This window comes from Dendropsophus ebraccatus, chromosome 4, assembly GCF_027789765.1.
Source record: "Dendropsophus ebraccatus isolate aDenEbr1 chromosome 4, aDenEbr1.pat, whole genome shotgun sequence".
Classification (NCBI taxonomy): Eukaryota; Metazoa; Chordata; class Amphibia; order Anura; family Hylidae; genus Dendropsophus; species Dendropsophus ebraccatus.
Window position 1 is genome coordinate 63,049,033 of NC_091457.1, and position 17,423 is coordinate 63,066,455.

Genomic DNA, 17,423 nt, shown 5'->3' on the forward strand with positions numbered 1-17,423 from the left:
GCTGGACTGTGCTGCAAAAAAAAAAAAAAAATGGAATCACACTGAATTGGAATAAAACCACACTGGGATTGCAGGAATGGCACTGTATTGTCACAAGTCTCAGCTGGAATACACTGCAGCGAGAGTAGAACCACACTGGACTGGGATTGCTGATATTGCACTGTGGTACCAAAAGTCTCAGCTGGACTACACTGCAGCGAGAGTAGAACCACACTGATAAGCAATGAAACATCCCTGGGACTGCTGGCAGTAAATGGAGTGCTGGTGCTGGACTCCTGGTTAGTCCATGGACTCTGTACTCATAAGCATAGGGGAGAGATGCTAAAGGGGAAATCCAGACAATATTGGTGTTAAAATAGAGGTACAGTGCACGGCGGCACTTCTCACCCGTCCCTCGGCTTGGAGATATCGTCAGGCCGGTTCAGTTCAGGTTAGGCTTAGTTTAAGTTCATGGGGAGCACTCTCACCAGCTGATCAGCAGCATGGCCTTCTTCTCAGATAGATGCAGGGAGCTGAAGTGCTAAGTCGCTGGGTCCTAATGCCAGTGGGTTCTCAATCTGATCGTTGGTAGCGGGGCCCCTGGCTACATGCGGTGTATGTATAGATGAACAAAATGTATGCCAGTGCTGTGTATATGCCAGCACTGGCATACATTTTGTTCATCTACCCAGCGACTCAGCACCTCAGCTCCCTGCATCTTTCTGAGAACAAGGCCATGCTGCTGATCAGCTGGTGAGAATGCTCCCCATGAACTTAAACTAAGCCTAACCTGAACTGAACCGGCCTGACGACATCTCCAAGCCGAGGGACGGGTGAGAGGTGCTGCCGTGGACTGTACCTCTATTTTAACACCAATATCACAATTTTGTCTGCATTTCTCCTTTAAAGGGAACCTGTCACCCCCCATGCCGGGGTGACAGGCTCCTGACCCCCCGCTACAGCCCCCTATACTCACCTGGTCCTACTTCTGGATCCGGTCGGGTCACGGAGATATCAGCCGCTGCAGCCTGGCGCGCGTGCTGAAAGATGAGTCCAACGCTCATAGAGAATGAAGGAGCGCTGGACTCCTGTCATTCTCTATGAGCGTTGAACTCATCTCTCAGCGTGTGCGCCGGGCTGCTGATATCTCTGTGACCCGACCGAATCCAGAAGCGGGACCCGGCGGGATCAGGTGAGTATAGGGGGCTGTAGCGGGGGGTCGGGAGCCTGTCACCCCGACACGGGGGGTTACAGGTTCCCTTTAAAATCTCTCCCCTATGCTTATGAGTAGAGAGTCCATGGACTAAACAGGAGACCAGCACTCCATTTACTGCCAGCAATCCCAGGGTGGTTTCATTGCTTATCAGTGTGACTCTACTCTCGCTGCAGTGTAGTCCAGCTGAGACTTGTGGTACTACAGTGCAACTACCAGCAATCCCAATTCAGTGTGGTTCTACTCTCGCTACAGTGTATTCCAGCTGACACTTGTGACAGTACAGTGCCATTCTTGCAATCCCAGTGTGGTTTTATTTCAATTCAGTGTGATTCCATTTTTTTTTTTTTTTTGCAGCACAGTCCAGCTGAGACTTATAGTTCTACAGCGCTTAATATATTCCAATACGCTATTGTTGTGTCTCTTTACGGCTGCGACTAGCATAACACCATAAGGGCCCTATGGTTACATTTTACATTTTAAACTGTGTATTACTTTTTTTTTTTTTCTTTAATATTTGTGTTTGTTAGTAGTTATATTTGTATCTCGGTTTTTACACTGATGCGTTGATCCATGCTTTGAGATTTTACTATTTTTACTATTATTACCAATAATAAATTGCTTTTTATTTGGACTATCAAGTAGACATTAGGTATATTGCCTGGACATCAAGGCTCCTCTCTCTCTCTCTCTCTCTCTCTCTTTTTTTCCTATCTTTTTTTTTTTCTTTCTTTTTTTGTAACTTAGGGTTGCCATTACCTGAGCTGCTTTTATTCTGTTGTCATTTTGTGGATTTTCACTTATCCATTTTCATTTCACATACCAATTTTTATCCATCTGCATACCTACACTAGCTTTGAGGTCTAGGCTTTTTTCTTTTATTCGCTGTTTAATATTACTTAGAGGTGTCTTCAAGCTGTAGAAATGCAAACTTCTCCATCATTGATAGAACATGCTGGCAGAGGTTATTCCAAAGGGACAACTATTATGGCTGCAATTCCTGGTATCAACAAATGATTGTTTAAAGGGGTAGTGCAGCGCTAAATAATTATTCACTAAATAACACACATGTATGTTATGTTAGTGAATCGCCCCCTTCCCCGTTTTCCCCCCCCACCCACACCAGACCCGGAAGTGTAGTGCTCTATACATACCTGCCTCTGGCTGATCCCCGTCCGCCATCTTGTGCTAATGATGTCATCTTCGGACCGACGGTCGAACTGCTCCGACCGTCCCTACTGCCGGCCGCCCTCTGCCGCGTCATCAGCTACTCAGCTGCGATTGGCTGAGCATAACTGTGCTCAGCCGATCGCGGCTGAGCAGCTGATGACGTGTGGCGCCAGATGGAGGACTGGGTCGGAAAGAGGCAGGTATGTATAGAGCACTACACTTCTGGGTCTGGTGTGGGTGGGGGGAAACGCGGGGAAGGGGGCGATTCACTAACATAACATACATTACAAAGTTGTATAACTTTGTAATGTGTGTTATTTAGTGAATAATTATTTAGCGCCGTACTACCCCTTTAATGAAAATTGTAAACATAGTTACCAGGTTAGCGCTTCTAATATATGGGAAATTTTAAGTGTTAGCTTAAAATCTACTTATATAAATGTATGCTTCTTCAAAGTATTTAGCTTGATCCTGCATATTCCTTTTTCTCTCTCCCGGTCAGCAAGAAATATGTAACCATAGGAAATGGGATAAGACTGTAAAATCAGACTACACTGGTTTGGTTTGTAGTCTGTAACTATGGAGATGTAAAACAGGGTACACCAAAAATATACAAAATTGAAATGGCTATATTTGGAGATAAACAAACCTTTCCCAAGTGATCAATAACCATGCTAAGGAACTGTTGAATTAATAATTTAGATTGCGTTCTTGAAGAAAGCTCAGTGTATAATTAAGTCAAGTTGAAAGAAAGTTTAGATGTATATGACAGGAGCATTTACCTCTCATACAATGTGCTCAATCACAGAGCCACTGGAGCTTGTCTTATTTACTTCTCAACGCCTGCTTTACTGTTTGCTAATAATATTTTAATTGTGTGAGTCTGTAATAAAAAAAAAAAAATTCAAAGACTCAGATGTGAGGACTACTATTTCTTATGGTAATTTAATGCACTGTAAATTTATACTACAAGAGGACTACTGTGTACAGTATCGGGCTCAGTATGAGTTGGTGTTTTAGCTATTCAAAGAATGTTTTTTTACTTCTAGTGATTGGTAAATCCTTACAAAGTATTTAATATTATTCTAAAAGTAGTGAAAACAGTCTCTCGCTCTCAAGGACCCACCTTTTCCATGCATGCAAATGAACACAGATTGCCTGATAAGATTACAAAGTTTCTTATTCTTATATTCACGTGTAATATTGATCTATGAAAAGTGTGTTGAAACAACAGTGCCTATTTAGACTCTCTGTGGTATTGGTGCAAGCACAATTCTTGCTGCTAGGTTTACAGACAGATTATACCTGATTAATTTTGGCTTCCCACAAAGCCACTGTTTTCCTGGGTGACCCAATTAGGCACCATCATGGTGGACCATTTATATTTTTTGGTATAGGGGTCCAAGACATTTTTGTATACATTGACAGTATCCTTTTATATTGTTGCATACATCAGTAGTACTGTATATTCCATATTCCAAAAGAGAGACTAATTTCTCTAAACTTATCTGATGTTGTGCATGGAGACATTTAATATGGATTACTGGGTAACTGTCACTGCCGCGGCTGCAGCACGTACCTCTAGCCACGACTGCATCGTCAGCCCTGGCCGCACATGGTTCGGGGGTGCAGTGTCTCCCCTTACCTCCTTCCCACCTGTCTTCAGTGGTGCCAGCCCCCCTGTCCCTGCTTGGTCCGGCACTCGTGTCCCCGTCTCCTAGGATGCTTGCACCAGCTCTGATTCAATTTAAAGAGTCAGCATGCCCCTAATTGGCTGCTGCACAGCAGCTTTGTATTATACATTGCAGCAGGCCCCTGATGTTTCCTGCCTATGGTTGCTGCCTGTGGTTCCAGGCAGCCGTGGTCCCTGTACGTGATTGCTGTCCCGGTTCCAGCCATGAGTCCTGCAGTGTTCCTGCCTGCCTTCCTGCCTACGTGTCTCAAACTACACCTGGGGGTCACCTGTCACAGCAAATCCAACCCACCTTGCAACACCTTAGACCCTGCTCCCTGGTGTGGCTTACGCCATCTCTAGTGGCGGTTCAGCAGATCCACTACTCCTGCCGGTACATCAATGCAGATGTCGTCTCCTTCATCCCCTGATGAAGTAGACGAAACGTACGTCAGGGTTTGGCGGCATCCCGGGAGAGCAGAGTACTGATTATGGGTATGTAAGGCACTTAGCGTTTCTTGTTTACATGTGCACCAGTCATTTTACTCATGATGGATTATCAGGCTATTAGTCTAGCGGACAACTGCTTACATGGTTACTCTTTCCATTGTTAGTACTGGTAGATTTGTTTACTAAATGGTTTACAGCGCACGTGCTCACTTTATCATGAGGATGCCCTAATATGCTCTAGCTGAGGTGTTGTTTTCCATGTGTGGATTTTTGACATTTCTTACTGCCATTTTTTAATCAATAAAGATTTGATTTAGATACATGTTATGTTTGATCATTTAGAGTTAGGCTATGTTCACACTACGTATATTTCAGTCAGTATTGTGGTCCTCATTAACAACCAAAACAAGGAGTGGATTGAAAACACAGAAAGGCTCTGTTAACATAATGTTGTAATTGAGGGGATGGCCGTCATTTAATGGCAAATATGTGCTGTTATTTTAAAACAACGGCTGTGGTATTGAAATAATGGAAGTTATTTACCGTTATATGGCGGCCATCCACTCAATTACAACATTATGTGAACAGAGCCTTTCTGTGTTTTCAATCCACTCCTGGTTTTGGTTGCTATGAGGACCTGACATGAGGACCAAATACTGCCTGAAATATACATAGTGTGAACCCAGCTCATAGTGTATTGCACATAAGGTCCTGGTATAAAAAAATCTTTTTGGATTTATATGTTGATCTATTATATATATATTGTATGTATTTCCTTTTTGGATATTGACACCGTACAAAACCTGGGAAATTTGGTGCACAGGTTCTATTAGAATAGGACCTGCACACAAGCACAAGACTCCTGGGGTATTGTAGGATTGGTTCACCCACTGTATCACCCAGTGTGCTATCTGTGTCTCCCGACTCATGGAAGATTGAGTAGAAGAGCGAATTTAAAGTGACATTTTAATAGACACTGCACCATTTTGTAGAATTCAGTGAATGCTACTCTGTCATTTCATACGACATAGACATAAATCATGTTAAGAACATTTTAAGAGCAATATGCACAAAAGATCACAATACAGGATTAAGTATTATTCTTTTTGAACCATATAAGATTATGCACTAGCCACCAACCTTTAAATGTTTTATTCTACAAGCATCTAGTGTGTGCAGCTTGGTAAAATGTCTGTGTTACTGTATGATTTGGTAGAAATCTGTAACACTGTTGGTGGTGAAGAAATACATTCACATTTCCACATATGCTTCCCTGAAGTCCCACAGAGTAGAAAACATTTTCAAATTACAGATAACACCATGAAAAAGAATTGCTTGATTCCTGAAAATTCTTCATATAGGGCTTCTATTAAATGTCAAAACAAGGAAGTATTGTTTTTTACAACCCAAGATACAGCTTACATAGCAGTAGAGAAACATTTGACAGCAGCAGCAAATATGAGACAAATATACACTAAAAAATATAGCTAAGGCCTGTAAACAACTAGATGCTAAACCACATATACTCCCAGGGTCAAATACAGCCTTTAGTTTGACATTTTGAAGGATCTTCTAATACATGCATCAGCCATGGAAAAGAAAAATCCAAAAAAATCCAAAAAAATGGTATCATTACCAGCGCTGTCCCTGCCAGAAAATCCAATTCACCAGGCGAATGAAGAAAAACTTGTTTATTTGGTTGCACAACGTTAACATGTTTCGGGAGAGTATCCTCCCTTCCTCAGAACCAAAGTGCACTTTACTTCAGAATGAAGAACCAAAGTGCACTTTGGTTCTGAGGAAGGGAGGATACTCTCCCGAAACATGTTAACGTTGTGCAACCAAATAAACAAGTTTTCCTTCATTCGCCTGGTGAATTGGATTTTCTGGCAGTGACAGCGCTGGTAATGATACCATTTTTTTTAATTTTTTGGGATTTTTCTTTTTACTCTTGTTTACACACGGGCCCCCCCTGGGAGCATCCCGTTTAGCGGTACCACCAGCTTTTGCAGTCCTGTGAATCCAGCTAGCAAGCGAGAGACCGCGGCTTGGATATATACCCTAATTAGGGTGATACGCTACTAGCCCAAGTGGCTTTAAGGTGAGCACAATACCACCCCTACACTCTCCACGTTTACCTCTGGTATCACACGAGGCGCCTGTGCCTCTTTTTGTCTTTATTTTCAGTTCAGCCATGGAAAGAGAGAGAGTAAAAAGTGATTTATAGATAGACAGACAGACAGACTGGAGTCCACAGCTATATGAATGTGCCATTTTCTTATACATCCAGTATGCAATCTCATACAGGCATACTGTGTCTGCTTAAACAGCAATGCTGAGGTAAGACACTGATGTTGAACATGTTCACACATAGTGAGTTCAAAGCAGATTTCCTGCTGTGAGTTTCGCAGAAAACCGCGGTGATACTCAGTACCATTCTAGTCTATTGTCTACAGTCTACTGAGCTGTCCCCCTGCAACCAGTGATTGACTGATCAGGCTGTCAGTGAGCAGGGACCAGGAGACTGAAGCAGGAGTGCACCGGGGGATAGCAGGCACATTTATAAGAGGTATTTCCATCTCATTTGTTTATCTCAGGACAGGTGACACAAGCAGATCAGTGGGGGGCTGACTGCTAGGACCCCAGCTGATCCAAAAAGGGGGGTATTAATTATCCCTGAAATGAATGGTGCACACCACTTATAGGAGGCCAATGCTCTATTCATTCTAAACTCAGAAATGTTTGGTTCATAATAACAACTTTTATTTATATATTTAAATGATGGCCGTCATTTTGAAATTACAGCCGTTATTTGGACTCAGATGGGCAAAAAAAGAAATTGCATGGTGTACCATTGATAACCGAGTGCATCTCACACCTAGAAGCTTTCAGTGACCAATAATAGCACTTACCGTTGACTGGGGTACATCTGGCAGATAAGAAGTTTGGTGAACTGCTACATTTAAAATCACTGTGGTCTTTTAGTTCAACCTACAATACTACCAATGATTGTGGAAGGAGATAATCTGAGTGTGCATGATTTCATGTTAAAAAATGGCACAATCTTACTGCAATTATGCAAATCCGTTTAAAATTGTGAAAACTTGAAGGTACTGTGACAGTTCAACATCATACATGGTTGTATGCAGAGGGCTGTGGGCAAGTGTTCTATGTGATGCAAGTATTTCAGTACATGCAATGCAAAGTGAAGATGAAAGAAAGCATAAAACACAACAAGGTATTAAAATATCTTTATTTTTCTATGTACAGTGGTACCTTGGTTTCAGAATAACTTGGATTAAGAGCTTTTTGCAAGAAGAGCTCACAGTTTTCAAAATTGTAACTTGGTTTAAGAGCTCCCTCTACTGGCAGGAGGGGGAGTGGAAGAGGGGCATGGTCTGAATAGTGTGATTTACAGCACTGTATTCTGACCCAGGAAGTCTTCCTCATCTTCCAAATCATGGCAGATACACCTCAGGCTGGGGCTTGCATCAGGGGACAGGACTGTGGGGCTATACTGTGCCCACATTTGCCCTGCTCATTCCTCCCTGCAGTCTCTGTCAGCCCTTGTGTTTCCCATCCTCTTCATTCCTTCTATAATGTGCCTGACCTTACACTCAACTATACACACTGCTGCTATAGTGTGCCAGCACTTACACTCAGCTATACAGACTGCTAATATAATGTGCCTGCACTCACACTCAGCTATACACACTGCTGCTATAATGTGCCTGCACTCACACTCAGCTATACACACTGCTATAATGTGCCAGCACTCACATTTAGCTATTCACACATCTGCTATAATGTGCCTGAATTTAGACTTAGCTATACACACTGCTGGTATAATGTGCCTGCACTTCCACTTAACCATCCACACTGCTGTGTAGAGAAGTTTCTTTCTGATTAGTCCATGCTGAACACACCCTTTCCCCATTGCTGTCAGGTGACCACACAGACCTCTGACAGCAGCCCTGCTTCTCTATTCTAGCCTGTTGTACTGCACTAATGCATTATGGGAATCTGCAGTTCCATCCTGTATGCTGCTGTTTTTTCAGATTTATGCCCTTACTCCACATGCTTATTGCTATACTGTACAGTAACCTATAATATGACATATTCAGCTGTTTTTAAATGTTTGTTTTATTTGTCTTGCATGTTATTCAGAATTTTAAAAAAAATCATTTTTTAGGGGGGTGGGGTGGAACTAATTGTCTAATTGTCTGCATTTCAGTGATTTCTTATGGGAACATTTGCTTTGGTTTAAGAGTGTATTTGGATTAAAAGCATGGTCCGGGAACGAATTATGCTTGTAATCCAAGGCACCACTGTATATACATTGTGTCACATTTTTATGACCTAATATCCTGGATAACCTTTTTTCATTTAAAGGAATTATCCAGGTTTAGAAACCACTACAGCTACCTTCTTGCAAAAACAGCACCACCCCTGTCTTCAGGTTATGTGTGGTATTACAATTCACCTCTATTCACTTCAACGGAAGTGAGTTGCAAAACCAAAGCCAAGCTGAGAACAATAGTGGTGCTGTTTCCGGAAGAAAGTAACCATGTTTATCTGCATAATCCCTTTAACATCACCCCACAATTACTGGACTTATCTCAATGCATTAGGATATCCCAGTGCTGTTTTGGGATATCGCATTTAACATAACCATAACCTCTGTAAACCTAAACATATGGGAACTTGGTGTAAATAATTTTCCTTGTATTCATTCTTTATATTTCTTTTATGTATTGTGATGTCCATTGAAATCTTTTCCTTTGTTGACCATTTTCTCTAATTTTGCTGATATCCTTTTGACAACATGGACTGTTTTTATGCTCTCGTCAATGGTTTTGATAGCTGAGTCCCATACTGACATCTTATTCAGAGATCAAGGAAGCAATTATCTCTCAAAAAACAGCAAGTCCTCAAAATGATCCAGACAGTGACACCCTCAGGTCAGCACAACGCTCTGTTGTCTTCAAGGGATATTTCAGAACACTGTAGGCTATTTACTTTAAAGCTCTGTTTCCTCAGTCAGGCAGTAAATAGAATTTTATTGAGTTTTCTCATCATGTTTAAGAAATGAACTCTGAAGTTTAAAACAGCAATCTCTGCAATGGCTTTGTACAGAGAGAGAGAGCACACCTTTTGGCTTCTTTGCCTTTTAAAATACACAAATCATTCAGTTCTGTGACACCTTCTGTCAATTTAAAATACACCGGCATTGGACCCGAGGATCAGGTTTACAGACACCTGCAAGTAACAATCTGCTTCTTGCTATTTCCCTGGAGAAAATTGCTGGAGATTTTTATATTACAGATCTTATTGTTTTGAAAACAATATTTTAGCCATTGTAGAGCAGGGACAATGTGTTAGTGTACACCTCACTATGTTTTGACTGCAGTAATATTAATGGCAATTGTCCTTTGCTCTCTTAAAGGGACTCTGTCTCCTCGAAACCCTAGACTAAAGTCATGTAAGTAGGATAAAGGATGCTGATTCCAAATCTGTAATTTGTAGCTTTCTAGTCCTTTGTATTTCCCCTCGGTAAGCCTACAGACTGGGCATGTTGATGCATAGAGAGGACTACTTAGCTCATGAGCGTCTCAGGTCCGCTCAGCCAGTCAGTGAAGGAGGCGGGATCCATTTCAAGTCCGCTCAGATCCCATCACTGACTGGCGAAGCTGACCTGAGACTTATTGTCTCAGGCCCGCGTCAGACACCAGGAAGCGGCTGGGAACCGAGCGCCGCGATGCGGGACCCGCCACTGTCCCAGCAAAAAAGTCCCCCCCCCCCCCTGCTTGAGTACCCCTTTAAAGATCATGGATGGCCTGATTATAGGGTCCAAAAAAAATTGGATGTGTGAATGTGGCCTGAGACTTTATTTTCTGTCTGTGATAATAAAAAGGAGGCTCCTTAAAAGTGAGCTGTACAACATAAGCCTAAGTTCCCACTACATATAACTTCATTACACAACGGACGTAGCTGCAGTTTTGCAACCACAGCCGTTATTTAATGAAATTGATGATAACATTGATTTCAATGGAATCACGGCCAGAGTTATAACACTCTGTATATACTCCGGCCGGGATTCCTTGCGGCTGCAGAAAAAACTGAATAGCGGCCCCACATGACTGACAGAGCAGACAATGTAAAATGCGGCTCCGGACGCACTTTACATTGTCTGCTATGTTGATTTTTAATGCGAGCACACTTAAACGTGCCCGCATTCCAAATCAAAAGAATTGAAGTTCATCCGGCCGGTACTGCAGTAGCGTCTGGGATGAACTTCACTGTGCCAGTGTGTGCAGTTTTTGCGGCGCCGCTAGGGGTGTGTACACTCCGGCTGGGATTCCATAGAGGGCAGCAAGTATAAGTTCAGTATTAATACTGAACTTACGTTGTGTGAACACAGCCTAAATTTGTAAAACTTTCTGACATCAGTTGATTTGAAAGAAAAATTTCACCAGAGTAATCTTTTTATACAGTACAAGGCTCTTTAATACAGTACAAGGCTCTTTAAAGACTTTGACATTAACTTCAGGGCAGCAACCAATAGGTGGCACTAGAGAGAGTTTATTTTCTTCTGATAAAAAAGCTAATTTGCACAGTTCCCACTGAGCATTGTGTGTAAGACTTCTTACCCCAGCTGGGTCTCCACAAGGAATACCAACACCCCCGTAAGAAACACAAGTGTAGATGAGTATAAAGCGGGATTGCGTGGTTGTTGCTGTATATTTAAATTATTCATAGATACCAAGGACACTCTGCACATCACAAGTATATTAGGACTCACTAAAGAGCTTTATAGTTATGAGGCAGCAGGCTGGCTGTTTTAACCACACAGCGCACCAAGGTGATATTAGAGCTGTACATAGACCTAGTTAAACACATATAATTCATGCACATTTGACAGATTTTCTTTCTGTGCCTCATATATATAAGAAAATGTAGAGCAACCTTTACCATACATAATACACAACAGTAATAGGGCTCTCTCATTTAAAGAGCTTGTTTAGGATGATAGAAAAGCACAGCTATTTTCATAAAAAAAAAAACAGCACCACTCCTGTCCCTGGTTGTGTATGGTATTGCAATTCAGCTACATTCAGTTAAATGAAACTAAGCTTTAAAACCACACCCAAACTGGGGACAAGAATGATGCTGTTTCTGTAAGAAAGCGACCACATTTTTAAAGCCTGGATAACCTGGATAAAATGTAGCCTTCCAGGGGTGTAAAACAATAAAATACACTATATTCACCTTCATGGACCAGCACCAATGCTCTGGACCAACCCTGTGTACTTTTTCTGATGACCCTTGTGATGTGTTTAACATATACATAGTCTTAGGGCCCTAGAAGCTAGTGCATAGAAATGGAGACTCTTTTGCAGAGCCATTACAAGACTCCATCAATCATATAGCTGGGCCCCATGATCATGCACATTCCCATTTACCATTTACACAGGAGGATGTATGGGTGACTTACAATGATTTTAATTCCTGCTTAAAAGATGCGACAAACTGATATGTCAGCTGATCACCGGTCCTCTTACAGTTGTTAATATCAGCAGTGTGGGTTCTTGCCTCATCAGCATGTGCAAAACAGCATTAAAGGGGTTATTCAGGTAACAAAAAAATATTCTAAACAATCCCCCTTCCTAATACCACCCTATGTCTAATATACATGTATAACCTATCTTGCACCCTTTCCTGTTCTTTTCTCATTTTTATTGGTAAGGATGAGGAAATTTACAGTAGGAACGAATCAAGTGCTTCGTTCCTACCAGCGCTTCGCTTTGTTCCTACTATAAATTCGCTCATCCCTACTTATCGGCTCTGGATGTCTAAAATCCTCTACTCTGGGTCAACTCTGACCATGCTCAGCTCCCTCTTCCCCCCTCCCTTTGTAGTCACAGGACATGTGATCTGCTCTATGGGGACTGGGTTAGCTGTTTATTGACTTGGTAACCCAACCCCCAGGAGACATTATCTGCACCATCTCCATGCACCTGTGCTGCTTCCATGGACTTACATGTGTCCCTCAGCCTAAGTCTCTGTAATATGAAAAGTTATAGTTCTATCTCTGCTTGCTGTCAGTGAATGCAGGCATATGTACCTGTCTTTGTATCATATCTGCATATTGTAAGTGTTATAGATGTTCTTACAGTCTCAATGGAACTACAATGTTTTCATTCACAGTCACAAACATAGATCTAAACCTACACTCTCACCCCTGATAAACAGATGCCATTATGCAGCACATAGCTACACCATGCGCGCATCAGCTCTGCTACATAATTTGCTAATAAGAAATTCATATTGGGGTAATATGATGCGAAATCAGTGGAAAAAAACATTCCTGAGTTTACAGTGCAATAGTAATGACATTAGTGGGCAGGAAAGAAAGCTAAGAGGGTGAGTATACAAATGGACCAATTGGGGAAATGCATGATGGGAAATGTAGTTTTCTTTCTTGGATATAGATCAGCTTTTAGAAAAAAATTTATAACTCAGGAATGGCAGCAGCTAGAAAGACAGGAGAAGGCTTAAAATGCTCAGGGGGACTTGGTGAGTAAGACCAGCTAGCATTTAATTTTTCGTTATTAGATGGATAACCCCTTTAACCCCTTAACGACACAGGGCATATATTTACGCCCTGTGGCCGCCTCGAGGAGTTCAGAGGGGGGCCGCGCGGCGACCCCGGCTCTGAACCGCCACGGTCACGGTGCCGCATGTAGCCCGGGACTGCGGCTATTAGTGGGCACGGTTCGATCACCGTGCCTGCTAATAATCAGATGCAGCTGTCAAAGTTCACAGCTGCATCTGATTACTTATGCAGCCCGATCCGTGGTGGTCTAGTGGCGGAGATCACCCCCGGGACTTTGTCCCGGAGGAGCGATCACCCTGTCCGCGGCCGGCCAGGGTCTGCGCCGTAATGGCGCTGATCCCAGCTCGGCACTCGGTTTCTTCCGGATGCAGCAGCCAAAAGCAATCAAATGCCTATCTCATTGATCTATGCTGTATTACTATATACAGCATAAATCAATGAGAGATCAGAGTGCTTATACTAGAAGTCCCCCAGGGGGGGGCTTCTAGTATAAGTGTAAAAGAAAAAAAAAAGTGTTAATATTAGTAACAAAAAAAAACTCCCCTATTAAAAGTCTGAATCAACCCCCTTTTCCCATGTTATAAATAAATATAAATAAATAAATAAATAAACATGTTTGCTATGGCCGCGTGCGTAATCGCCCGAACTATTAATTAATCACATTCCTGATCTCGCACGGTAAACGGCGTAAGCGCAAAAAATCCCAAAGTGCAAATTTGTGCATTTTTTGGTCTCATCAAATCCAGAAAAATTGTAATAAAAAGAGATCAAAAAGTCGCATATGCGCAATCAAGGTACCGACAAAAAGAACACCTCATGGGGCAAAAAATGACACCTGACACAGCTCCATAGACTAAAGGATAAAAGCGTTATAAGCATGGGAATAGAGCGATTTTAAGGAACATATATTTGTTAACAATGGTTTGAATATTTTACAAGCCATCAGATAATATAAAAGTTATACATGTTATATATCGTTTTAATTGTAACGACTTTAGGAACATATATAACAAATCAGTTTTACAACAGGGTGAACGGCGCAATAACACATTCCCCCCAAATAAACAAAATGCGTTTGTTTTGTTTTTTTTCAATTTCACCACATATTGTTGTTTTTTTTGTTTTGCAGTGTACTTTATCAAAAAATTAAGTCATTGCAAAGTACAATTAGTGGCGCAAAAAATAAGGGTTCATGTGGGTCTCTAGGTGAAAAATGCAAGTGCTATGGCCTTTTGAGCACAAGGAGGAAAAAAAACGGAAGTGCAAAAATACATATTGGCGCTGTCCTTAAGGGGTTAAGGGTGCCATCACACGTAGTTTTTGTCTGGCAGTTTTTAAAAGCACCAAAGCGGTGCATGGTGTTTTTAATGCTTCAAAAACGTGACCCGAAAAAAAACACCATGGGGGGAGATTTATCAAACTGGTGTAAAGTAGAATTGTCTTAGTTGCCCCTAGCAACCAATCAGATTCCACTTTTCATTCCTCACAGATTCTTTGAAAAATAAATGGTGGAATCTGATCGGTTGCTAGGGTTAACTAAGATAATTCTACTTTATACCAATTTGATAAATCTCCCCCCATGTGTGTAAGGCAGATCATAAATGTCCATTGACTTCCAGCTAACATATGGCCACTGGCTGTTGTTTTGCAACACGTCCACTATTTGCCTTTATTTTTACATTGTGGAAACATAGCCTGTCTTTTTTTATCTTTTTTTAAAGAAAAAGTATGGGGGGGGCACATAAGAGTTTTTTTTAGTTTTTTTTTTTAACTAGCTTTGTTTAAAAAAAAAAAAGTCCACTTTTACAAAGGTATGTTCGGCTAAGCATTCACATGTGTAGCAACAATTGAATACAAAGCCACAAACAGAGTCTACATATAGTATGAGGGAAGCTTCACATGTACCAGTCCAGATCACAACTGATTTCACAATCCTACATACTGTCATTTTCTATGGGTTTATATTCTATACTATACAGTAGTATGTAAAGCTCTGCCCTACTTAACCCACTGCTGCACAGTTAATACATTACCTGCCCGCTCAGGCCTGCTTCTGTGGCTCCCTGCTCCCTGACGTGCTGCTCAGCCAATCAGTGCGCTGTCTGGGAAACGCAGCAGATTTAGCTTTTTACAGAGCAAATAGATTTTTCCCAGGCCAGGTATTGTGTTTAGAGATGAGCGAATCGCTCATCTAAACTAAGTGAATTGCTTCATTTGATCAGCGCTCTGTTAACCAAGCCACTGGCCGTTCAACGCTGCTCCACTCCCTGCCACTCCACTCTGGGTGCCAGGGAAAAGCTGGATCCAATCTAGAGAACTGGGAGCAGTTTCCTAGGATTGGATCCCGCTTTTCCTGGCATACAGGGAGGAGTGGCAGGAAACAGAGCAGCGCTAAAAGGCTGGTGGATGGTGAACGGAACGCTGATCAAATGAAGCAATTCACTTAGTTTAGATGAGCAATTTGTAAATAATTGTGTTATTGAGGTATAGCACTGGGCACTAGAGACCTTTGTTGGGACATAGGAGGAGTCGTGGAGAATTTTAACGTTTAAGCCTATCTTTACACACCTTAAAATAAAGGCAAAATACAACAGTGAGGCTGGCTTCACACTGCCTTAAAATCCCAGAAAAATGTGAAAAAAGCGCCAGCGGCCAGATGTTAGCTGGGGTCAGTGGAAGTTTATGATGGCCTTTTGGCGTTTTTTAAGGGTGGCGTTTTTCTCCCCCTTCTGGTGGTTTTGAGGCTCTGCGGTAATTTTTCCAAAACTCAGCATGCTTAGGGTGTGGTGTTTTCTTTTATAAACTGTTGCGTTTTTTTTTCTCCCAAAGACTTCAATGGGATTGTTCTAATTGTCTCAAAAATGCCATTGCTGTGCATATGGCATTTTTTGTTCTGGTGTTTTTGTCACCTTTTGTGGTCTAACAGCTTAAGGCCCTATTCCACGGAACGATTATCGTCCGTATTCGGCCGATATCGGCCGCTACAGACGATAATCGTCCCGTAGAATAGAGTGCAATGATCAGCCGACATCGTTCATGTCGGCTGATCGTTGCAGTCACTTGTTTTTCAACATGTAGAAAAACAAGCGACTGATATAGCAGCGATCTGCTGCCGTCGCTCCGTTGAATAGGAGCGTCGGCAGCAGACGCTGCTATATCCTATGGGCTGCCCGGACGATCAGCGATCACCCAGGCAGCCCCCCCCGCAGCTCCCCGCCGCCCCCTCCCGCACTCACCCGCTCGCTGCAGCCGCGTCGAATAGCGGCGGCAGCGAGGGGGGAATAAGGAGCAAACGAGTGCTGAGAGCGCTCGTTTGCTCCTCTGACGACCCGTGTAATAGGCCCTTTAGTCATAGCAGAGAGGAAAAAAAAGTTTAGCAAACAAAAACACAAAAACCACAAAGAAAGATAATTTACACATGCTAGAAAAAATGCCAGAGAAAATGCAAATGCATGAAAAAAACACCATGTAAAGCACTGAAGTTTTTTTCTTTTCTTTTTTTTTTTTGGCCTAAAAAATGACACTCAAAGGCTACGTTCCACAGAGTTTTTAAGCTCCAATTATAATGACGTCCGTAATTTTGAATCTAAAATAACGGACGTCTTTTAGCTGCCTGGCTGTGTGTGAACAACTAGTAAAAAAAAGTCTGCTGTTTGCAAAGGACGTCCGAAAATAATTGTCATGATTATTATTTTGACATCCACGGTGATAACATCCATTATTTAATACATTGTGTGTATTGGACGTCCGTCTTTCCACTGGCTTCAATGCATTGCATTGCAGTCAGTGAAATCGCAGCAATAACGGACATTTTTTTAAATAGCTAAAGCGGCCACCTTTTCTCTATTTTTGATGTTGTGTGAACATAGCAAAAAAGTGTATGTAAGGGCACCCTAAGATAGGTATAAAACATGGGCTTGTTTTGAATGTAATAGTGTGCTGCATTCAAGTGAATTATTAAATTTTTTTACAATGTGTACACAGGCGGCTGTTTTTCACATAGACTTTAATGTCGCACATTATAACATTCAAAATGTGGAAGCATTTTATACCTAGTTTAATGTTGTATTTTGCCTTTATTTTACTGTGTGTGAATATAGTGTTAAAGTGTTTAGGAGGGTCGGGGAAAAAAATCATATGTACTTGCCTGCACCAATCCTCCGGGAAGCATAGGGACGGGCACAGACGGAATGGTGTTGGAGGTGGATGAATACATGTGTTATTATTTATAATATTTTTTTTCTGCCACTTTAAGCAGTTTTACACACGGAAATATTTATTTAAACTGCTGGGTACTATGGGCAAATTGTTATAATGCACAT